The sequence below is a fragment of the Otolemur garnettii genome, unplaced genomic scaffold (assembly GCF_000181295.1).
Source record: "Otolemur garnettii isolate 467f Iridium unplaced genomic scaffold, OtoGar3 scaffold00115, whole genome shotgun sequence".
Taxonomy (NCBI): domain Eukaryota; kingdom Metazoa; phylum Chordata; class Mammalia; order Primates; family Galagidae; genus Otolemur; species Otolemur garnettii.
This window is the reverse complement of record NW_003852510.1, coordinates 2,993,145-3,005,651: the sequence shown is the minus strand read 5'-3', so window position 1 is coordinate 3,005,651 and position 12,507 is coordinate 2,993,145. Positions and strand designations below refer to the sequence as shown.

General features: G+C 49.8%; 1 protein-coding gene across 2 annotated transcripts in view; it reads right to left on the bottom strand.

Moving 5' to 3' along the window:
• TMEM229B (transmembrane protein 229B) overlaps positions 1-8,826 on the bottom strand; it is a 12,479-nt gene extending 3,653 nt beyond the window's left edge. Inside the window, exon 1 of one of the 2 annotated variants that reach the window (XM_003797381.3) lies at positions 8,699-8,826. The gene's annotated coding sequence lies outside the window, so the exon portion shown is untranslated. The remainder of the gene's footprint in view (positions 1-8,698) is intronic. The other variant, XM_012809863.2, reaches the window with a different exon arrangement.
• Between the last annotated feature and the right edge of the window lie 3,681 nt (positions 8,827-12,507).

Here is a 12,507-nt window from a genome sequence, read left to right as displayed (position 1 = left end):
TTGTTGTTTGGCGGGTCCGGGCTGGGGATTCGAACCGCCACCTTAGGTGTACGTGGCTGGCGCCTTAGCCGGTTGAGCTATAGGCGCTGAGCCAGATAGTTTTCTTCCCATTTTTTTTTTTCAATACAACAATTGCAGCTCAGAGAGGGGACATAATTTGCCCCATATTCTAGGGCCAACAAATGGAAGAGCTAAGACCAGGACCACTTTGCTTTCTACTTCAATACTCATCACACTGAACACTACTGTCCATCTCCAGGACATGTGTGCCTAACATTAGGCCCCTGCTCAAAAACATGCAACAGTTACCCATTTCCTAAGAAAACACTACAACTGCCTTACAAGGATAGAAAAAGGGAGGACTCCCCTTCTTTCCAAGAAAAATCATGAACATTTTACCCTTTTCTGCTTAACACAGAATTAGGAAATCAGCATAAAGGGGGAAAATTTTATTAAACCCAGGGTTTTCTCCACATTATAGGGTAGACCCATTCCTTCTCTGGAATATAGTATGCTTTAATAAACTTTAGCCCTTTGTCTGCTTGTAAAAAAAGAAAAAAGAAAGCACTACAGCTTCCTTGGCCTGGCATTCAAGACTAAGCGACCTTGCCCAGTTTACTCTTCCAGCCTTATTCTCTCTTACAATCCACCTCTCCCTGTCTTACTCCTGTGCCTCTGCAGATCCTGTTCATTCTCTTCATGTACCTCTTTCCTCTCACTTCCACAGGGACAAACCTAGCTTACAGGTTACCTTCAGAACAAAATCTCTTTCATTTCTGGCACAGAGCTTGCTTTGAGCACCACCTCTACCTGAGGCCAGGTCACTCTGCCCCAGCCCTCCCAGCCTCCAGGCAGTCTTTCCTGACTAGCAGGTTAGGGCTTCACCCCCACCCCAAGCTAAGGAGCCAAGAAGGCCTGTAAGGGTAATAACCCCACACACAGGCCTAGAAGGACAAAAACTCCCACTTACTTTAGTCCCAGGAGACTAAACAGGAGCTTTCAGCTCCCCTGTGGCTACACAGGGATTAATTAAAGGGGAAGGAGCTCAGAACCAGCCCTGAGGGCCAGGCTTGCTAAGAGAATGAGATAAAAGGGGCCTAGCCTATTATACTCTCATTTTATCCTATACTGGCCCTATCCCAGGTAAGGAGAGAACAGATGGGGATCCAGAGACACACACTAAAAAGGGGCTGGGACCCTGAGGCAGGGTGGCATGGGCACAGGGATCAGGAGCCCACTCAGCTTCCTGGCCTGACTGGCCCCTCTGAACTTAGTTTTGCTGGCCCATGGGACCTGGGCCGGGGGAAGGGGGTTCCTACTCTGAGTTGCTCTTGACATGACCACGTGGATCTCATCAGTTGGGTCAGCCCCAACCTTGATGCTGTGGCCCTGAGTAGAGGGCCATGGCATCACAGCTTACAGCAACCTCCAACTCTGGGGCTCAAGCGATTCTCCTGCCTCAGCCTCCAAGTAGATGGGACTACAGGCGCCTGCCACAGCACCTGGCTATTGGTTGCAGCCATCATTGTTGTTTTTGGTGGGCCTGGGCTGGATTTGAACCTACCAGCTCAGGTGTATGTGGCTGGCGCCTTAGCCACTTGAGCCACGGGCGCTGAGCCTTGATGCTAACTTTAAACCTGCTCTTTTGTCTCTGTTCTCTTCTTTCTGGGACTGTTGAGAATGGTTTCCTAGCCAGTACCTAATCAGAGGCTCCCATCTCTCCCCCTACCTAACCCCACCATGTAACTTGGAACAGCTAGACCCCAAAACCCTATAGCAGAAGCAGGATGAAAGAAGTACCCATCGAAGGGATATAAGAACCCAGGGTGGAGGAGGGCAAGCAGCTGAATGGCAGAGAGGCAGGGAAGAGAGAACAGGGTGCTCTTGAGGCCTGGACTGTGTTTTTGGGCCGCCGGCAGGCTATGGGTAGGAGGAAGGGCAGTGCACATAGACAAGGCCAGGCCTTGTGTGTTGCTGGGAGAACTCAACTGGTTCACACAAGGTGAATAGGCAAAACTGAAAGACCTGGCTGGGGAAAGCAGACAGGAGTAAAGACAAAGGACTTGGAGTCAGTGTCATCAGCTGGGATGGCAGCTTATGGCGTGGATTAGAGGCAGGGCATTGGCTTGGGTACATTTTCAGAACGCCACTCCCCAAACCCATAGCAGGAGCCATGCTTACACTCTGAGCTAGGACAGGTTCTCCTACCCTCTGCTGCACACGACAGGCCCTCTCTTCCCTCCCGCACCTATCCTGCTGTGACCTGGGCCCCTTCCAATACATTCTTGCTCAGCCCTGGGGTCAGTAGCAGGAAAAAGCAGCAGCTCAGAGGACTTTGGCCTCTTTCTCCCATGATAAACATGACCATTCTGAGGACTGTGACACAGGATGGCCCAGGAACAAAACTTTAGAGTGGAGTCAACAGGAGAAGCTGTGAGCAAGACTGAAAGCTGGGGAAGAGTTTGGCAATTCGTGGGTGGTTTCCCAAGTGGGGTTTGCTCAACTCAAATCCAAGAGCCCCATACTTGATGAAGGGCCTGGGGGCAGGTGGTCCATTAGAGGGCCAGGACTCAAGCTGGCTTGTCTGGGCAGGGTATTACCCCTTCAAGGGAACAGGTGACAGGGAGGAGAGCTGGCCTTCAGAGTATCTGCCTGCTGCTCTCAGAGCCTGCTGAGTTATTCCCCAGGGGATGGGGGCAGAGGGCAGAGCCAGCAGTGAAAGTGAAGAGAAGAGACTACTCTATAGATCTAAGACAGGCCAGAAGCAAAGCCAGAGGCCCTTGGTTTGTCAAAAACACAGTGACTGGGAACTTCTGTCCAGAGTAGCACCTTGCTAGGACATTGCGATTCCCCTCCTCTGCAGCCAAGCTGGGCAGGCCTTCCTTTCACCTCACTCACTACCCAAGCTTCATTCCCCACCCCAGGCACCTAAATCCTTACAGTTCCACACTCTAAGGGAAGACCCACATCCCTTCTAGAAGCAGCTGATGGCATAGCTATCAGGCCAGTCCCCTGGGAGGCTGTTTCCTGGAGGTGAGTGCAGGGAATGAGAGGAGGGAAGTTGTCCCTCCAACTGGGCTATGATGCAAGGTCTGAAACTGCCCTGAGCTTCCCCTGCAGGCTATCAAATTAGGGGGAGGAGGAAAACAGGGCTTGCTTCAGGGCCAGAAGGGAAGCAGTGGTGGGAAACACCTGTGACCAGTGGCTGGCTCAGACACCATGGGGCTCCCCACTCTCACTATAGACATCTCCTGGGAAAGTCCCCTGAGACTAGTGATGCTGCAGACCTTAATGGGGGCTTCAAAGTCGCAATAATAATAACCAGGCTCTCTTCTCAGTACTTTCAAGCCCATTTCACAGATGGAGAAAGTAAGGTAGAAAGAGCCTGCCTTCTTACACATCTAAACGTCAGGGTTAGAATTCAACCCCCACAAGTCTAGCTCGAGTCTTCACTCCTGATCAGCACACTGCTCTACCTCTGAGGTGGACTGCAGGCTCCTTGGAGGGCACTCCATTTTCTCCTGAGGTTCTACTTCTGGAAGGTTGGGGTAGTTATGTGGGGAGATATCAGGAAACATGGAAAAGGAAAGGAGCTTCTGGGTTAATGATTTTCAGCCAGCATGCTGTGAAAAATTTTAAAGATCATTAATTAAATTATTTTCAAAGGAAGTTCAAAGCACAGTAAGTATATTCTTTTTTTATTTTTTCTTTTCTTTTTTTTTTTGAGACAGAGTTTTACTCTGTCGCCCTCAGTAGAGTGCTGTTGTGTCACAGCTCACAGCAACCTCAAACTCTTGGGTGTACGGGATTCTCTGCCTCAGCCTCCCAAGTAGCTGGGACTACAGGCACCTGCCACAATGCCCAGCTATTTTTTTGTTGCAGTTGTCATTGTTGCTTAGCTGGCTGGAACTGGGTTCAAACCCGCCAGCCTTGCTGTATGTGGCCTGCGCCATAACCACTGTGCTACTGGCACTGAGCCTTTTTACTCTTTTTCTTGATCAACATCATTTAAGTGTGTTGCTGAAGGATAACTATGGGTTCAAGTGTGCTGGGAGATTAAAAAAAGGCTGAAAAACACTGTTCTAGGTGGATCATCAACAAAGCTCATACACAACTGGAAAGGCTCCCAGCCTATTCCTCAGGCTGTATTCTGACAGGATCCACACCCGGCCCTGCAAGGTCAAAGCTGACTCTTCTAGGACCATGGCAGCAGCCATGGGGCCTTAAGACATGTGCCATTCCAAGACCCTTCACAAGGGGACACATACCTGGAACCCAACTGCTAGTCCACCCAGTGCTCCTAGGAATCTCTGATAGCCAAGCCCTGACACAGACACGTCAGCCAAGAGCACTGGCCAGCATGCAGGCTGCCCAGGGCAGCCACCTACCTAAAGCAGCAACAGCCAAAGCATCAGGAGCAAACATCCCACACATGGGACTTCAGGGGCCTCAGATACTAGCAAATCCCAGCAGGAGGCACAACATGGCAAGTGGGAGTCAGTCTTAGCACAGATGTCCATGGGGCTCAAGAAGCAAAGGGCACGGCTCGGCGCCTATAGCTCAACCAGCTAAGGCGCCAGCCACATACACCGAAGGTGGCGGGTTCGAATCCCCAGCCCGGACCCGCCAAAACAACAATGACAGCTGCAACCAAAAAATAGCCAGGCGTTGTGGCGGGCACCTGTGGTCCCAGCTACTTAGGAGGCGGAGGCAAGAGACTCGCTTGAGCCCAGGAGTTGGAGGTTGCTGTGAGCTGTAATGTCACGGCACTCTACCCAGGGGGACAGCTTGAGGCTCTGTCTCAAAAAAAAAAAAAAAGAAGAAGAAGCAAAGGGCACCCTGAAGGTTGACTAGAATGTTCTTCCCAGACCTTCACATGGCCACCCTTCCTTTTATCATCTAGGTCTCAGTCAGCTATCATCCCTCAGGGAACTTCTCTGGTTCCCCAATCCATAAAACCCTCTGTCACTCATGTCATTCCATCTTGTTTTCTTTTTTCTTTTATTTCTTGGAGGCAGAGTCTTGTTTTGTCGCCCTCAGTAGAGTGCTCTGACATCACAGCTCACAGCAACCCAAACTCTTAGGCTGAAGTGATCCTCTTGCTTCAGCATCCCGAGTAGCTGGGACTACACGCACTTGCCACAACACCTGACTATTTTTAGAGACAGGGTCTCGCTCTAGTTCAGGCTAGTCTTGCACTCCTGAGCTCAAGCAATCCACCCGCCTTTGCCTCCCTAGAGGGCTGGGATTACAGGTGTGAGCCACCGGCCTGGCCTCATCTTATTTTCTTCATAGCGCTTTCACTTTCTGAAATTTTGCTACTTATTTATAGTCTGTCTTTTCCCAACTAGAATGAAAAGCTTATGAGGACAGAGGCTTTGTCTTGTTCACTGCTCGGTAACCAGTGCCTAGAATGTATCTGGCAATAACACTAAAGCCTGGGAACAGATAGATGGATAGACCCAAACAGGCTCAGGCACTGAGGAGGGCAGGTATAAACAGCTGGCTGGCTCAGCCTCCCTCCTCTCCTCTCCTCTTTCATGTGTGATACAGCCTTCTAAGATTTTTAATTCTAGCATTTGAAAATATCTTTGTTTTTCCTGATTACAAAAGTAATGTGCTTGCAGCTAAAACTTAAACACTACGGAGAAGAATTAAGGAGAAAGCAAAAGGCCTCCACAATCCCACATCTTAGTAAGTCACTATTAATGGTATATTGTAAAGTCATCCAGATTAAAGTTTGTTTTAACATAAGTCAATCCTGGCTTGGTACCTGTAGCTCAGTGGTTAGGTTGCCGGTCACATACCCTGAGGCTGGTGGGTTTGAACCTGGCCTGGGCCTGCCAAACAACAATGACAACTGCAACAACAACAACAAAAATAGCTGGGCATTGTGGCAGGTGCCTGTAGTCCCAGTTATGCCAGAGACTAAGGCAAGAGAATTGCTCAAGCCCAAGAGTTGGAGGTTGCTGTGAGCTGGGACGCCATAGCACTCTACCAAGGGTGACACAGTGAAACTCTGTCTCAAAATAAATAAATAAAAAGTAGTCAATCCTGACCCATATCTCTCAATACAAGGTAAAAGAAGCCAGTCCATGAATCATAGAAGAAAAAATACTCATAATTCCACCCAACTAGTAGCCATTATCATTTCCTCTTACAAGCTTTTTCCATGTATGTAAATTTTTTTGTTTGTTTTGAGATAGAGCCTTAAGCTATCTCCCTGGGTAGACTGCCATGGCATCACGGCTCACAGCAACCTCCAACTCCTGGGCTTAGGCGATTCTCTTGCCTCAGCCTCCTGAGTAGCTGGGACTACAGGTGCCCGCCACAACACCCGGCTATTTTTTGTTGCAGTTTGGCCGGGCCAGATTTGAACTGCTACCCTTGGTACATGGGGTCAGCACCCTACTTACTAAGTTGCAGGCACCGCCCGGCTTAAACGATTTGTCTTGCCTTAGCCTCCTAAGTAGCTGGGACTACAGGCGCCTGACACAACGCCTGGCTATTTTTTTTTTTTTTTGGTTGTAGTTGTCACTGTTGTTTGGCAGGCCTGGGCTAGATTAGAACCCACCAGCTCTGGTGTATGTGGCTGGCGCCTTAGCTGCTTGAGCTACAGGCACCCAGCCACCATGTATGCATTTTTTAGCTACCTTGATCTACTAACCCCGAAACCTTCTGTTTTGATTCATTGTATCATAACTGTTTTGAAGGTTGCTATATTGCCTATGTAATAGCTATATTATATCATCATTATAGCTATGTAATATTCCACCAGGTGAAAAACTATAATTTACTCAACCTCAATTTTCATTCAAAAAAGGGAACAACTGTTTCCCATTTCCATGATTATAGACGACACTAAAAGAAACATCTTTTGGCTCGGCACCTGGAGCTCAAGCGGCTAAGGTGCCAGCCACATACATCAGAGCTGGTGGGTTTGAATCCAGCTGGGGCCTGCCAAATGACAATGACAGCTACAACCAAAAAAATGGCCAGGCGTTATGGCAGGTGCCTGTGGTGCCAGCTACTTGGGAGGTTGAGGTATGAGAATTGCTTGAGCCCAGGAGTTGGAGGTTGCTGTGAGCTGTGATACTACGGTACTCTACCCAGGGCTACAGCTTGAGGCTCTGTCTCAAAAAAAAACAAAAACAAAAACATCTATGCCTGTGACAAAAGAATTCAGCCCTGTTCTTTTCTGGGACGATTTCCTAATAAGACTTCTTACTGAATTATTCCAGAAAAAGAATCATTGATATCCCTAAGTAAGGGTTAAAAAAAAAAAAAGTACCCTCACTGGACCAAAGGGTACAATAGTTTTAAGGCTGTTGGTGCAGACCACTCTGGGAAGATGTGTCATGTGGTGCCTTCCATCTTAAACACATTCCCATAGTGGCCTCCATGACCTCCAATGCCCCTCCTGTATGGTCTAGCCTCACTGACACCACCCCAGCTACAAATCCATTTGAGAATACCCTTCCTGATTTCCCCCATTCCTACCATCACAACTTAATTTTGCAAGCCCAGGATTAGTGGAAAACAAATTCCAGCCCGGAGCTGTAAACTCTCAACCGGGAGAGTCAAGATCTATCTAAATATCCATCTGATGAGCTTTTGTCCACTCTCCACGAACTCCTGAAAGCCTGCCCAGGAGCCCTAAGAGCTTGTCCAGTCAAGACAGCAAAGGCACTTGGGCCGGGCATGGTGGCTCATGCCTGTAATCCTAGCATCAGGTGGGTGGATCACCTGAGCCCACAGGTTCGAGACCAGCCTGAGCCAGAGCAAGACCTCGTCTCTAAAAATAGCTGAGCATTGTGGCAGGCGCCTATAGTCCCAGTTACTTGGGAGGTTGAAGCAAGAGAATCACTTGAGCCCAAGAGTTTGAGGTTGCCGTGAGCTGTGATGCCACGTACTCTAAAGAAGGCAACAAAGTGAGACTCTGTCTCAAAAAAATATGGCAAAGGTACAGCTCTGCCTGCCTTCCAGGGAACTCCCCTCCTGCAGGTGCTTGACCCACCACTGCATTGTCTGCCCTGTACAGACACAACACCCTTTAGGCCCGGCAAGCCTCTGGGGCTTGGGAAAGCAGCCAATTGCCATTTTTTAAAGCATCATCAAGGAAAAGCCAGTGGCTGAGGCTGGGAAGAAAGGCCATGTGAGGACAGGCAAGGCTGTGTGGCTACAGGCCTTCTCGGCCTCCCAGGAGCTCATCTTGCTGAGGCAGAGATGCTGACACACGGCAGAAGCAGGAGGACTCTATTCCTCCTGACCCCCTGATGGTCACTTTTGTGGTAGCTAAGGACCAGCAAACTCCCTGGCCTTGCAAGGTCTTCTGGGCCAGCACCACATGAATTGTTCATGTCTTCTGGGCCAAATGCAATCCCAGGTGAGGTATATCCCTACACGGACGTAAAGCCCAAGAGCCAAAGTAGATGCTGTCTCTGGGTGTGGGTGTCTGGCTTCAGTTGTGTCAGCTGAGCTGAGTCTGGCCCAGTTTGGGCAGCTATGTGGCTATAATGGCTCCAGCAAGTGACACGGCCTGATATTTGACACTCCCCTCCCACTCCAGAACTGTAGCTCTGTGACCCGCCCTTGCACAGAAAGCAAACTCATAACTAGAACCTTCAGACGCACGCTGATGGGGCGCCAGGCAGGCAGGGGGAGCCAGCAATCCCCAGGGTGCCTGTAACATACTCACTTATCACACCCTTGAGTGTTCGGCTCAGAACAGACATCAGGATCACTGTCCAGGAGTGTCCTGGGTTCACCTTTGTTGGCTGGGCCTTCGTGCCATTCTCAGCAATGTGGGCAAGCACCAGCCTTAGGGCTTAGCTGATCTGTGGCTGGTGGGCTGGCTGTGTCCATGTGTCCCTGGAATTAAAAGAGGAGGCCTTCATTAGCTTCAACTGCCCCCTGCAGATCCAGGGCAAACACGGTAAGGGCCTGGGCTCAGAGTTCAGAACCAGACGCTTATCCTACCCTGGCCACCAGGGCCCCTCTCCTGGAATCTGCCACCCTCTCTGTGCTGTTCTGTGTGCTCAGGTCTGATTAATCCGACCGTGTGAGTCTGATATAGTCCTGAACAATCCACATGTGGGGTTGGGACTTAGGGTTTCTTGCTCCACGACAGAATGTGTACACACTTGCTAATCTGAGAGGAGATATAATTTTAGAATCCATTCCCCTTTCAATTGGCTTCAAATTACACTCACCTTCACCCTGTAGAGGGTACATTTGTTCTCAAGGGCAGTCAAGAACCCCACGCGGGGCAGACAATGCACAACATCTGTTTTAGCATTTTGGGAGTCAAGAACCACCACACACAGAGAGTAACAAGCAAACAAATGCACTGTGTGCTGAGACCCCTACCAGCAATTCCACTACCCTAATATCTATATATTTCATTTTATTATTTTACTATTATTATTGTCGAGGCTTTTTATAAACATCCATAACAGGCTACAAGGTGGCATAAATCTTACTTTATAATGCTGTTTGCCATGAAAAAAAATTTTTATTTTTTGAGACAGAGTCTCATTCTGTCACCCTGGGTAGAGTGCCATGGTGTCACAGCTCACAGCAACCTCAAACTCTCAGGCACAAGCTATCCTCTTGCCTCAGCCTCCAAGTAGGACTATAGGCGCTTGCCACAACATCCAGCTATTTAGAGATGAGTCTCACTCTTGCTCAGGCTGGTCTCGAACTCCTGTGCTGACGAGATCTACCCGCCTTGGCCTTGGCCTGCCAGAGTACTAATATTACAGGTGTGAGCCAGTGCGCACGGCCCCCATGTATGTGTTTTTTAAAATATCCCTAAGACTTGACCATTTGATGGAGGTACCAACATTTTTGTTTCAATATGAAGGCACTGGCTCAGCACGCATAGCTCAGTGAGGAGGGTACTGGCCACATCCACCAAAGCTTGCAGGTTAGAGCCCAACCCAAGCCTATTAAACAGCAATGACAACTGCAACCAAAAATAGCCAGGCATTGTGGCAGGAGCTTGTAGTCCCAGCTACTTGGGAGGCTGAGGCAAGAGAATAGCTTAAGTCCAAAAGTTTGAGGTTGCTGAGGTTGCTGTGAGCTGTGATGCCACAGCACTCTACTGAGGGCAACATAATGAGAGTCTGTCTCAAAAAAAAAAACCAATCAATATGAAGGCACTGAAGCTTCTCAGAACCCCCCATGGATACAGCACCACCTGCATATGCCCACAGACAACACTCAGGTCCCACAGGGCAGACCAGCCATTCAGAAGCTAAGAACATTATGTGGCTGGGGGTGGGAGCTGACAGCTTCCCGGGCAGGGCCAGGCAGGGTGGACCAGAGGTGCCAAGCCCGTGCTGAAGCCCACGCCCACCTTCCCCCAACCCCAGGCTCTCCAAGTGGAGGCAACTCGAGCCTTTGCTCCCTATGCTGACAAGCTGTGGGGTAGTAGGGGGGCTGAGGAGAAGTGAAAGGCAGGGGTTGGGGACCTGAAACTCACGGCGCACCCGTGTGCTTTTGGGAGAGGGGTGCTTCCCCTGGGTCTCCCTCAGGGCCTCTGCGCTGAGAGAAGTGCAGTGGGCTGCTATGCTGGGCCTCGCCTCTGTCCCTCCCCAGTTTCTCCACAAACAAGACCCTGCAGGCCTCCCCCTGTCTGTCCTCATCCCTCCTCCCAACCGGGCTGACAGCGGGCAAGGCTCACCCTGGCACATACCTATCACTTTGAGGAAAGGGCTTTAAGGAGACCTGTCCAACACCCTCCCTTCTGACCCAGTGCCTGGGGAGTTCAAGTCTACCTATGGGCACTTCCCCTTTGGGAGGTCCTAAACAGGCCACCTTAATAGGACAAGTCAAAACAGAAACAGAAACCAATGACCACATCCTGCCACACAGCCTGCCGGTTACTGGAGTCGGTCCTGGAAGCCCTGTTGCTTGCCGAGGTGCTGCCCCAGCAGTTAGAACAGGACCCTCTAGGGCTAGCCTCTCATGGACACCTCCTGCTTCCTGGTCTGTGGGCTTTTCCCCCAGGAAGCTGGCAGAGGAGATGAGATGATGGAATATCCAAAGCCCACCTCTTCTTCCAAGTGCACAAATTATTTGCAGACCCCCCCCCACACACACACACACACTCCCTGACCCCAAGAAAGTCCCAGAGGACAGAAGACATGAAAGTCCTTGGCAGACTATACACCCTGAGAAGTTTTTGGAGCATATGAATGCACGAAGAGCCCTTACAGCAACTGACGTGTGGGTAGAAACTTATATCATCTCTCATAATTCTCTCAAGACACTTGTGGAACAGGGAAAGCAGAAATGATCACTTCTTTTTTTTTTTTGAGACAGTCTTACTATGTTGCCCTCAGTAGAGTGCCATGGCATCACCGCTCACAGCAACCTCCAGCTCTTGGGTTAAGTGATTCTCTTACCTCAGCCTCCCAAGTAGCTAGGACTACAGGCACCCACCCAGCTGTTTTTTGGTTGCAGTTGTCATTATTGCTTAGCTAGCCCAAGCTGGGCTTGAACCCACTAGCCTCAGTGTATGTGGCTGATGCCCTACTCACTGAGCTACAGGCGCCAAGCCACTTCCATTTTTGAGATGAAAACACCAAGGTTAGTCAGGCGCAGTGGCTCACACCTGTAATTCCAGAACTCTGGAAGGCCCAGGTGGGTGGAGGTCACCTTGAGCTTGAGCTCAGAAGTTCAAGACCTGCCTGAGCAAGTGTGAAACCGCATTTCTCTTAAAAATAGAAAAACTAGCCAGACATTGTGGAGGGTGCCTGTCGTCCAGTTACTTGGGGGGCAAAGGAAAGAGGATCGCTTGAGCCCAGGAGTATGACGTTGCTGTGAGCTGTGATGCCACAGCACTCTACCCAGAGGGACAGATTAAGACTCTGTCTTAAAAAAGAAAAAAAAAAAAGAAAGAAAACACTGAGGTTCAGGACATTAAGAGACGTAACAAATCCACACATTTGAGTCAAGTCGCCCTCTCCCCACACAGCGTGCCTTCCAATTGCTTCCCACCTGAATCTCATCATTAAGGCACACGTGGGTCTTCACTTCAGTGTAATCTACTTCGTCATACCATAAGCCACTCGTTTTGCAAACATACAGCTGAGTTTGCCCTTCAGCTTCTCTGTCAATCTGCCGTAGTGCTCTGGGAGCGAGAAGGAGCAGAGACCACTGCTCAGTTTTAAGCTTGAGAAGGAGCAGAGACCACTGCTCAGTTTTAACCTGTCATCTCCCTCACCTTCTTCGGCAGCCACCCCCTTCTTCCTTTTCCCAGCCCAGTCATTCATGGTGCTGACCCACGTCCTCAGTATCATTCCTTCACTGATGTTTCCCCCACCCCCGGTACTTTAACTATCTTTGTATTAAAATATGTCCCTGGCAGCGTCTGTGGCTCAGTGAGTAGGGAACGGCCCCATATACTGAGGGTGGTGGGCTCAAACCTGGCCCCAGCCAAACTGCAACAAAAAATAGCCGGGTGTTGTGGCAGGCGCCTGTAGTCCCAGCTACTCAGGA